Source organism: Labrus mixtus, chromosome 18 (assembly GCF_963584025.1).
Source record: "Labrus mixtus chromosome 18, fLabMix1.1, whole genome shotgun sequence".
Lineage (NCBI taxonomy): Eukaryota > Metazoa > Chordata > Actinopteri > Labriformes > Labridae > Labrus > Labrus mixtus.
The window spans coordinates 10,379,813-10,392,722 of NC_083629.1; the positions used below are offsets into that span (position 1 = coordinate 10,379,813).

General features: G+C 40.0%; 1 protein-coding gene across 1 annotated transcript in view; it reads right to left on the reverse strand.

The window, feature by feature from the left end:
• The window catches only part of si:ch211-195o20.7 (cytospin-A), a 404,502-nt gene that overhangs the window by 32,081 nt on the left and 359,511 nt on the right, over positions 1 to 12,910 (reverse strand). The window lies entirely within an intron of this gene.

The following is a 12,910-nucleotide window of genomic DNA, read 5'->3' on the forward strand; positions in this document are numbered from 1 at the left end:
TCCTGTTGTGCACGGTCACGTATTATTTTATGATGCCGACTGTAGTCTCTGTGGGTGGATAAGCTTCACTGACTGTGACTGACGCAGAGATGACAATTCTGAATTATGAGAGTGGAGCTCCATACAGTTTAACAAAAGAAGACATTTGATGTTTTGTTGTTGTAAGAATCGAGGAACTAAAGAGATCTGTGTAAACATGTTGCATAACAACTTCAATGAATAAGCAATGAAACAGCATATGTATTATCCCCAAAAGGTTTCTGATTAATCAGGAATGGAGACTTGCGCTCCTTTGAAGAAGGGGTTGTGACTAGTACGGGATCAAGTCTCCTTTGTTGTTTGCAGGAATAGAAATTGTAAACTGCCTGTTTGCATTAAAAAAAAAAAAAAAAAAAAACTACAATCACTTTGAACTCTGACACATCGTGTTGTTTAAGATTCAGTGTATTTGCAAATGTCTCAGCTCCAGTAGCTTCCTGTGATCGAGCAGCACAGAAAGATTTGGAAGTTGTATAGAATGCCTGCTTCAGCAGCACAGCTACCGAATCCACAGCAGACACACAACACTCAGCACCCACTGAGAGTGACAAAAAGTGCTGGCTGCCAGCACTCACATAGTCAGACATCATAATCACAGAGGTGCTAAAAATAGGGGAATATATTCATTGCAATGCTTTAGAAGCTCATCGGAGTTATTGCTATTCACCCTAGCGGCTAGAAGTTCCACCAGGATTTTTTTTATCAATGCCGTACTCGTACCTTGCTGGGAAATATGAAAGGTTTTATTTTCAGGGCTCCAGAGGTCTGCTGGCCTTTCTTCAATGACACACAGCTGCATAGCCTTCTTTACCCTCTAGTTTCTAAAACTAAAAGTACACGTACAGCTGATCAAATATGGAACTGCAGCTTTTGCCATAGTAACAATCATGTTTCCTCAGGCCCTCAGAAATATGTCCTATGGCTGTGCACATTTATTATGCAGTTGGCAAGAAATGCCATAGAGCACTGGTAGTTTCACTTAGCAGTCTGGAGCAAATGTAATTACTTTAAATCAATAACAAGAGTATTGGCTGTAACTAAGTGTGTGTGGATTTGTGTGAATACTGCTCTGATGTGCCTATGCAAATGTGTGCATATGTAGCTGGTGTATAACTAAAAGAGGAGGAAACTGTGGGTGGACAGATGCCAGGTGGCAGGTGAGAAATACATGTCACCTCTGTGAGTCCTTATGTGACTGCAAAATAAATGACTTGTTACTTGCCTGCCTCAGTGGGGGGGGGCTCACCTTTTACCTCATTCACACAAGTCTCTTTACACCACGAGACTCACCAGTCTACCGAAGGAAACCTGATGATTCATCGGAGATGGATACATTTTTCCACATCCTTCCAGGCAATATCTGTAAACGATGTTAGCTTGATTAAAAACTACCACTCATGTACAACGAATAGAGGACAAAAAAACTGATTGGACTCAAACGCTATTTCCTCTAAGGAGCACTTTGGAACTGAAGGTAGCGTGTCTAATTGCTTGCATGCACAAGCACAAGTACAAGCACACACACACACACACACACACACACACACACACACACACACACACACACACACACACACACACTCACACACACATGTCCACACGCTGACTATTGCAGAGTTGTCAATGGGAAGCTTGTGTGGTCTTTGCCTTCTTGGCATTGACAAGATAATGCTCTTATAATCTGCTTGGCGCTGCATTTGTGCATGTGGGGATGTCATTTTGGTCTACATAGGGGTGGTGGGGCGGGGGGGGGGGGGGGGGGGGGGCAGTGTAACTAAAAGTAAGTGTTGAAACATTCAGCAGCCTCTTATCTTATTCATCCCCTCACCATGAAAGATGTGTGTGCTTTCTCCGTCCATTTCCCTCTCTCGCCCTGAAACATTTTATCTCACCTTATCTAGTTGGTCACCTTATGCATCCCATTCACCTTCTCTCTCTCTCTCTCTCTATCTCTATCTCTATCTCTCTCTCTCCCTCCCTCACTGCATTCCCTCTCTTTTTATGCCTCTATTCATTCTCTGAGTAAAGCTTCCCTGCATCTGTAATAGTTTGGCCTCCGTTCAGGGATGCAGAGGGAATGGAAAGGATGGATGGGATGCAAGTTTTATCAATCTAATAATGCATGAGAGCCAAGTGTGCGTAATGTATATACACTATGTGACTCTTTGTGTGTGTCAGTGTATACCTGTGCACCAATAGTACTGACTTAATCACCTTTGTGCTTTGGTGGGCAGCTATTCCAAGGCACAGTCGGGTGCAATTGCTTTTTCCAAAGTCAGGTGTGACTCATTACAAGGTCCAATAGCAAGCTTGTATTTATAACCCTCATTATTCTGATGTCTACTAAATGTTCATTACAACAGTGGTTATCTTTTCAAAGTTAAATTATCAATTATCATTTTTTTCCCTGAAGTCCCACAGTCAAAATGTGAAATGTGACTGATGCAAGGGCAAGACCCTGTTCAGATTTTAGTGTGCTTGGGGTCTTCCTTGTAGAGTATAATTTGTGAAACCATTACCGTTGGAGAAAGGCCCAGCTCTTTTACAACCCAGTCTTTACCAGACCCTTTAAACTGTGCACTGGACTTGAATATATCAGCTTCATAAAAAAAAAAAAGCCCTCTTCAGTGAAGGACATTAAGACAGCGGATGTTTTGGTTCGAACAGGTCTACGGGATTTGATTCTCAGATACACTGCACCTCGTGGCTTTTAGCGATAAACAAACATGGGGCCTTTTCCCCTCAATCCCACTCCAGCTTTGTTCACGTTTGCTTATGGCCCTCTACGTCTTAAAATGATCTCTCATTGCCTTTGACCTCAATCTGACCTTGCACACCCCCCCCTGCTCTTTCCGGATGAACCGCTTGCCTCGTTGCATGAGCATCTGGATGGGATCTTAGCTCTTCAAGTTCCCTTTCATCTGTTCCTACCGATTTCTCTGGTGGTCCATGTTCCAAATAAGTGAAGCAGTGGTTGTACATACAGTTTGCCTCGTCACTGGATCTTATACAGTCCTTAATCCTACTGAGAACTATGACTTATGAGTGACATGGTACTTGTTTTAGAACAGATGTCTTTTGTACTTTTGTCTAACCTACAGTTGTAATGTATTACTCACACTGTGATACAGTGGTATACGTTGAATAGATGGGGATTTTTGATGCCCTAGTTTGTGTTTTTTTATTTTTCTTATTGCGTCATACTGATAAATGATTCTGATATTTTGTCCACTTCTGTGTGTCACATCAGTTTAGTATTAGCCAGGATGAGTGGTCACAGTCTAACCCTTATCTTGTGCTAAAGGGAGCATACATTGCTTCAGGCTAACAGGAAGATGTTTGAATGTATTGGAGTGATTACGCTTCCTGACTGTCCTCTTAGAACACCATTTGCTCCCCAAGGATTACACTCCAGACCTCAGCAGCAGGAACAAATATATCCTATGATAATTGCCCATACCCAGCAGTAGTTCTGTGTAGAGATAGGTCAGTTTGTATGAGTGGCAGCTGGTCAATAGAGGGCGCTAGGGCGCTTAAGACAAACAGATAGTTTAGTCAAATAAAAAGATTGCAATGCTGTTAGCCAGTTAGAGAGAACTAAGATATATACATGCTGGTCATTCTGTGAGCAATTGATCCCACACTGGAGATCAATGCTCCAGCCATCAGTGGTTTGTACTGTATGTGTTTATGTGCCCATTCTACAGACAGGTCTTTGCTTTATAAGAATCCTGAAACAGCACTTGGACAAGAGCTGTTCCTGCTGACCGCTCTCTGCCCTCCTGGTCTAAATAGCCTGAGTCGCCCCAAGCAAGAGGCATCGCATGAACCCGGAGCATTGGAGTCTGACTGAAGTCCAGTAAAACTAAGTTGATAGGGTGCACACATAACACACCCTGGTCACTTTAACTTTGTACATTTGTAAGTTTGAAAAACAAGAACGAATAACTTTTCTTTTAGGCGCATCAGTTTGTGCACAAGTTAAATCACAGAGGCTATTTCTGATCCTCACTCTCCAGTCTCATGACACAGACTCCATCAAACAGTAGATAAAAAACTATCTCCCAGACAAATGGACTTTGAGGGGGGAAGGTAATCAGTACTTTTATCTGGGGTTATTTTTTAGAGAGCTGATATCAGAGAGAAAAGTTTCTTAGTGGCCTCAAATGATGTGTGACTCACCTGAGTCGGCCCATTTCATTGTCTCTCTCAGGTAATGTGCATGCATTTAGTTGTTTTTACCTATTTTTTTGCGACTGCCTCTATTATCTTTCTGTTTGTCTCTCTTGGGTGCTCTTAGACTGTAAATTATAAGTCTCTATAAAGATAGTCGACTAAAAAACTCTCTTTGGCCGAAACATGTAGAAACTATATACAATAATAGACAAGAAGAAATCAATTATTTTGTTGTGAATTTCTAAGTTATACTTGCTATACTTTCCATTGGCATTTTCCTTTGGTTGTAGTTGAATGTGGTTCTACTATATACACTTTGCAGCTCTGTAATGTTAATTTTACAGGGACGGCTGTGGCTTAGTGGTAGAGTCGGTTATCCCTCAAACGGAAGGTTTGGGGTTCATTCCCCACCCCAGCTCCACATGTCTGATGTGTCCTTGGGCCAGCCACTTAACCCCAAGTTGCTCCTTCTGCTTCGTCTGCAGCTTATGAATGTGTATGAATTGATTCATTAATACTGATGAACACTTTACATAGCAGCCTCTGCTTCAGTGTGTGAACGAATGTGTAGGTGTGACCTGCTGTGTAAAAGCGTTCCGAGTGGTCAGAATACTAGAAAAGCTCTAAACAATCTCAAGTCCTTTTACCATTTACCTTATACAATATATTGGAATGATATTAATTGCCTTCACACACATCTATCATAATGTAAATCTTAGGGAGTCTTGGGTGGAAGAAACATTTTGTGTAAGTCTTCAAAAAATAAGCTTGAAACACAGAACCTAAAAGGTAGATTATTCCCTTACTTGTTTTTGAACTAGCCAACACTTTCAGACCAAAATAGTATGCTTTTCTGCAGTATAATCCCATCTACGAGAGATGTCGATGTAACAGAGTAATAACATAGGAAGTTAGTGGAAACATCTAATTCATGGTTCACTTAATGATGTCTCCTCTTAATCCTTTTGCATACAGCCTCAGGCTACAAGTAAATGTCTACCAGTTTTATTGGAAGACCACAAATGGTAAACTGCAGCAGTACTGCCAAATGGAGCCTTTTATTAACTCATTGACTAAAATGTGTTTGAAGAGTGGAGTTTCAAGGCCACTGCTTTGGCTTGTATTTGAGGATCTGTTTTTGCATTTTAGGAATGTTCATTGACTTTCACTGACAAAAAAGTGAAAAATAAAATGACTTCTTTATGGTTGATTTAACTGATTATATTTGGGTTGAATTAGGTCTGTTTGTTTCATGTATGGCTGGTCTTTGTATACAAACAGGGTACAGCTAGATAGAAGATAGATCTGAATTAAGCCAGCTATTCAAGTCTATGAATGAAGCCAGAAAACAAATCTTTCCAAGTACCAAAAATATCCTGGATGATTCTTGAATGTCTTTGCGTTTCCCAGTTGTCTCAGTTATCCATGGGATTGTCCTGGTTTGTCTTGTAAATCTGTCTTTTTAAAACATGCTGACACAAATCCTCACTTGTGCTCATCCCAAGATAAGCTTAAAAAGACAAACAAACAGATTCCTAACGCATTTTCTCATGTTAAATAAGATGCCTAGACTCCCAGCTCCAATCCTTTTAAAGCGTTACTAGAGGAAACTGACAACTGTATGTGTGTGCGTGCGTGCGTGTGCGTGTGAGTGTGTGAAAAGCTGAAGCTTGTCCCTGACTGTGCGTTTTACACACTCCTCCAGTGCAAAGCTCTGCCAGCCAGCTAGCCAGCATCTATTATGAGTGTACATCATGCAGCTGTTGGAGTCATTACAGACCAATTATTATATCTCTCATCTCTGCAGATACGTCTATTTTTATCTGCTGGACAACATGCTCCATCACTACTTTACTGAACATCATTTTGTTGCATGTCATGGTAAAGAAGGCTTTAATGCAGAGATACTTCAATGCAATACAGAAAAATTATGAAGGACCATAATGCAGGCTACTTTTTTACACCTGTTTTTTTTTCATATAAAGTCCTTGCAATAACAAAAGCAATATCTTTGTAAACAACATCAATATCTTCAGCCGAGTTCTCAGTTTGGTTGAGTACAAATGTGTAGAGTCACACATTTCAAATTGAAGGTCCAATATGTAAGATATACTAATTTAAATCATAAACACTGACATCACTACTACATCATCAGACATTAATGAAACATGCTATGCTGAAGTGCTTCTCTGTCAACAACACAGCGGCCAGTATGTCCTCCTTCTAAGTCTCGATCCCGGTGATGAATGGTTAATTTTTTTATCTTGACCAGTGAAGTAGGCGGTTTTAAGGCAAACCCACACAGCCATTTTGGACACCCTTCAGTTTGCCAGGCCAACAGCAAACCTACAGGTGTTGCAGCGATGCAAGCGGGGAAACAAACAGATTCAACCCGACCTGAAAAGCTTCTGCATTTTTCTTATAAACTCAGCGATGTAGAAACATGGTCAAATTACAATAAATATTGGATATGCTAAAGAAAAATGGAAAGAGGTTAGAATGCAGAAGTGGTTTAATACTAAAGCTTCAGTGTCCACGACATTGCATTGAGCATCGACTCTATGGAGGAGGGGGCGGGGGGGATCAGTTATATATTACTCCTTTAAACATAAAAATTCAACAATAAAGTGATTCAGTGCAAAAACTTGAGTAGATTAACTATTCATATACACGTGTTAAACAAATATACTGCAGCCCTTAGCCGTGCCCTTTGTTCCAAACCAAAAAGTGCCATCCCACATTCAGTCAGGGAATTCAAAAGACATTATGATTAATGTCGCAGAAATGCATGCAAAACCTTACTTAGTTTAAAAAGTAGAGCCTGTCATTGAAATAATGTAAGATTGAATGCAAAAACAATAAGTGTGTTTATTGTTTGTGTTGTTGACTGCTAATTAAAATGAACAGATATTGTTGTGAAGCGAATGAGGTGAGTGTGAATATGTGAAGGTTATATTACTGCAATATTCCAAGTGGCCATTGCAGGTGGGAAAGTTTTATACTACTGTGGTAAAGATGGGGTCATCGCTATGTTCCCTCATTTCTCTGAAACGTACCCCCATCATAATTAGGCCCTATGTTCCCTCAAATGCAGCAATGAATAAAAGGTCACACATCCAGGGGGGTGCAACAACATGTTATGTGCATGTATATGGAAATATAAACATAAAAGCAGTATTTATTCCTACAACCTTAATCTATCAGACAATTACACCAGAGACATGCTGAAGATGGATTACTCTTTCAGTACCTGTGGGATACATTAATATAATTCATATCGTCGCTTCCCTCCACTGGCTACCTGTCACTTTTAGAATTGATTTTAAGATTTCACTGATCACTTTTAAAGCTCGTCTTGGTCTTGCCCCGAATTATATTTCTGAAATGTTGACCCCCCCTATGTTCCATCGCCTGACCTCAGGTCCTCAGATGGCGCCCTCCTGCTCATTCCAAAAGTCGAGGCTCAAATCTAAAGGAGACCGGACCTTTGCAATCAGAGCCCCCTCAACTTTGGAACGACCTGCCTGCAGGAGATAAGTCGGGCAGAGTCAGTGACATCTTTTAAATCACTTCTTAAAACTCACTTTCATAGACTAGCTTTTATGTAATTTCCCCTTTTATAAACTGTCATTAATCTATTCCTTCCTTTATTCATTTGATTGTTCTTAACCTTTTTATCCATTCTTAACTCTTCTTTTAATGTTTAAGCCTTTACATTGATCTTTTCCTTTATTCATTTTATTGCTCTTATCCTTTTCATTCATTCTTAACAATCTTAACAAGTTTGACTCTTCTGCCCTTTTCAGCTTTTATATATTGACCAGCTTTCTTTTATTTCACCCTTTTTGTCTTTATTTCTGTTTTTATTACCTGTGATGTGATGCCGTCTTCTTTACTTTTATATTACTGCCATTAGCTTGTTGACCTTTTTCTTTGTTTTGTTGTTATTTGTTTTATTTTTCTTTAATTATATTGCTTTATAGTCTTAACTGTCTTTTTTTATTTGTTAGGGACAGATAATTTTGAGACCGGCCTGCTGTTTATTGCCTTATTGTCTTATTACTTTCTTATTAAAAGTTTGCATTTATGTGTATCCTTACTGCTGATGTTTATAAGTTTATTGTCCTGAGTTCCAGCCATTGCTTTGTCTGTCAAAGCACTTGTTTTTTAAAAAAATATATTATATTAATATTAATAATAATCGCCTGAAAAGCACTGATTCCTTGATGCATTGATTTACACACTAGCCAATATCTCTTACTGATTCTAGGCTGCGATGAATCAGGCAGATACTAATACTGGTCTCCTCCACACATTTTAAATCTAACAAAGATACTATGCTAAGTGTTTCAGTGATTTAAATGGATGGGAAAGTCCTGACCTCCAGTGAGGAGTTGTTTAAATTATGCCCTCAATTTGAAGGAAAATGCTATCTCTGATTTATTTTTGTGATGGCAGGATTTCCTCGTGATGTGCTGCTGCTGAAGTAGAAAATGAGACTGGATGATGAGAGCCTATGTGCTTGAGGCTCTTCTCCTGTATGAATGATGCAGTGAGTTGATATCACATTGAATGTCCCTCGGAGACATGAGAGTTCTTTTCTATTTTTTTTATTTCTCTCTTTTCAAGAGGTACCTTCATATACGCTCCTATTTAATTAAAATGGACACTTATCAGATCATTCTTGTTAAAGTAAAACCCATGGAGAGAGAAAGACATAGATAAGTGCAAAAGTAAAGGAATGTTAACAATACTGTGGTGGAAGATGGAGCTGAGAGGAAGAAGAGGCGGTCTGTCTTTATTACCAAAGTCATTAAAGACAACAAAGAAGCTGTCAGTCAGACACAAGGACAAAGAGACATTGATATCACCTGCTGGGCCACCACCACATTTCCTTTGATTTGATTCCCTGGACTTCTTTAATAGAAATTTGTGCATTATGAACATCAATAATGACATTTCAAGTCCCAGCAGCATCTTCACTTGCAAAGAAATTACAACAGGATGCTTTGTTTCTGTTGTCACCTGTCTTTGGCTAACTCACCGATGATAGCTGATACAGTAATAGCAGAACATATACAAATGTGGATTGAAAACATTTAACTTTTCCCAGACTATAAGCATGTATTATTGATAAATAAGCCACCTCAGGCTTGTGAGCAGTGACATAACGGGCTTTTGTATTTGTTGCCACAACCTCCTGGCATAGCAGAGCTGCTGATGGAGCAGAGAAAGCTTCTAAAATTGGCAGATGACATCATCACATGGAACTCACAAATAACTTACCGACCTTTCTCCCATCTCAATTAAGCAATATTTTCTCTTTGCTGTTCCAACTAACAATATACACACTATAGGAATTGTTCTTAGAAGTGAGGCCTCAAGGTCGGAAGTTGCTTTTACTGTAACCGTGTCTAGTTCATCATCCTTTTTTGTTCCTGTTCGTTTTGTAAATTAAAGTAATCTGACCAACCAGTTAAGCAATCCTTTTTCGACTTCTCGATTCATAAGCAACTGAAAAGACAATGGAGAGTGAAAGTTCGGAGAGAACATGGCCATATTAGCTACAATAAGACATGAGCTCCAGTTAGTTATTACTGTTGGCTAGGAAGTGGCTCAAAGTGAATATTGCTGTTTGGTTTTGATAAATGAAACTGTACAGTAGGAAAGGTATGAATTACTAGACAACAGTGTTTCCCACAGTGCTTTATAGGTAAGACCACCTCCTTCACAAACTCTCTATCTTGAGCGTTCAATCCCCCCCAGAGAAGCCACAGCTATGACCTTAATTGGCGCATTCCTGTGGGAAACACTGGATAACTAAATGTTAGCTCGGAATTGCTTGAAGGCCTATGCTAATTCTTGTTTTACATTAGCTAAAACAGTTCTCAAATATGCAGTGATTTACAGGAATGTGTTATGTTACTATGATGCTAAGGAAGGGGTTTAGTGCTAGTGCTAACTGTATCTTATAGTAGCTAACATGTTCAAATACACAATAATGCCTGGGAATTGGTAGTTTACTAATATTAACTGTGTTAGTAGCTAGCAGGTTATCAAATATGCACTGATGCTAAAGAATTGGTTGTATGCTAATGTTAGCTGCATCTTGTGGTTGCTAACAGGTTGTCAAATATGCACTGATGCTAAAGAATTGGTTGTCTGCACTCTGCTAATGTTTTCTGTCTTACAGTGGTAACACTTTTTCAAATATGATGTGTTGCTATGAAAAATGGCTGTTGTCCCTTTGGGTTGCTTATTATTATAGCAGCATTGGAGCTCCCCTCCTTTGGCATGGGCGACAGAGGAAAATATCAGCTGGGTGAATAAGGTGAATGGAGTTCCATTAGATTGCTAGCGCATCATATCATTGCCTTCATGCACCATTTAACTCACCTTTGACTATTTGGAGATTGATTTAAAGGCACACAGTTAAAAATGAACATTTTACACACATCTCCACACCGGGACCGTCATTTAGTGCTCCGCTGCTCAGATAAAGGTGAGAAAGAAAGGTCTTGGATAAATATGGGGGCGGCTCCTTTTGATGCAAATGGTGTGAGAAATGAGTGTCGGTTGCAACTCTCTAATCGTGGATCACAGCATGGCTTGGTGATTCCTCCTCTCTGCTCCACCTTATCTGCTTTCAGCTGCCGTGATATTAACGTCTCTCCATCTCTGTCCCTCTCTCTCTCTCTCTCTCTCTCTTTCTCTTCTCTTCCCCTCCCTTTTTTTTTTCTGGGAAGGTGTTGCCAGGCATACTGCAGAAGCATTGCTGTATCTTACCCAAGAGGAACACAGGTAAGGAGCAAACAGATGTCCCCTCTCCGCTAAACACAGCAGACTCACACACAGCAGAGGCAGAAGGAGAGAGCCAGTCAGTGGGAGTAATGAATGGGTGCTGATGCTGGAATGAGTAGTCAGTGGGTGGGACACATTTTTCTGTCTCCCTGTTCTTGAGTTTGCGCTTAACATCTGTGAGCTCATAAATCATCTGGTGGCTGTAAACACTCTTCCTTTCTGCAGATTTTTTTCTGCTATGGCTACCCACTGTTATTTCTAGCAGAATGATCATATTTCAGAAGTATCTTAGATCATTTTGGGGTCTCTGTTTGGCCTTATTTTCTCCACCTACATGTTAGAGGGAAGGAGAAAGTTGGGGAACAGTTTTTGCAAACTTGTGATGACAGGCTTCTTCACATCATTGCAGGTGTGAAGAGGTTGCTGATGAAATTGAAGAGCAGGGAGATATACTCAGGTACCTGGCCACAGCCTTCACAGTAATGACTTCTCCTATACCTCTCTGGTGACTCTCTAACCTCTCGACTGCAATGAGACTGCATGCCCATGGGCTTTCACACCATCCATCCCACTAACAAAAGCTCACTTACGCTGCCCCGACGCAGTTTTGTTAAACTCTGGGCCATTTTGTTATCTTACAGCCTTGAATCCCTGGCCCCTGCTTTATAGAAGAAGTATCGACATTAGAGTGTTGTTTTTCTCAGCTACTCGACTAGAAAACTAATTGAGGGTGTCTCAAGTGTGACCCAAATGCAGACTATAGAGCAAGGGTGCATCAACCTTGGCATAAGGGGACACTTGGAAACTTGTAACAACTTTGAGGTGTTGGAGCTATAACTCTCAGTTGTAATTCATAACCACAAGGCGTCTCGCAGCATGACATTAATGTTTGATGGGCCATAAAAACAAGATCATCAGCAGACAGGAAGTTTTAAACCCCTCCAATCAGCAATGTAACTGTTTTGATTTGAGCTTTAAACTTCACTACAAAGGTTGTCACCCTTGTGTTGTAGATGCAGCTTGCTGCTGTGGAAAATCCTTTAATTATGCAGCCAGTCAATTGATCTCAGAAAAGTGCTTGAAGAGATTTACAAATGTTAGCTCAAGGGTTTTTTGTGTAGAATATTTTTAGGGATGCACTAAATATATCGGTTCCCAGGATATATCGGCTGATACCAGGATTTTTTTTTTGAATTTTTGAATTTTTTTTATAATATTATTCCAATAATGAATTGAACCAATAAAACAACTGATATTATGGTGTTCATTTACTTATTAACAAGCCTACACCTTCCGACACAGTAGGTGGCGGTATGGCAGCCACCATTGAACACAGAGAAGAATTAAACAAGGAGCTCAGCCACAGGGAGAGTTTACGTGGCGTCACTAGTTTGGATGTTTCGCACGGTTTTAGAGCAGAATAACACGATTGCAGTCTGCAAAATGTGTGCCGCAAGGAGGGGAGGAGACCAGTCGTTAAAACACACTGACTCTTATAAGTCACTTGAAGAGTTGTTATCACAAAGTATTAAAGTAATATGAAGCAGAAGTAACCACTTTTAGCACCAAGTCAAAGGCAAGAGCCATAACGCCGATTTGAAAGGCATTTAAAATCTGCTGAAGGTTCGCAGGAGAGGGCCTGAGGTCTAAAGCAATGAATGACAACATGGGTGATTTTGGACAGGAGTCAAAAGAAAAGCATTACTAGCTATAAACATCAGCTCACTTTGCCCCCTATTCCCTAGAATGGACATAACGTAAAATCTCATGAAAACGTGAATGTATAAAACCACAATGTTTACAAGGAAAGATAATTGGGTAATGTTTCAGCATAAATGAGGTGGCTAGTCAACTACATGCTTCTATGTTGGGCCTCATTGGTTATCTGCAGAGT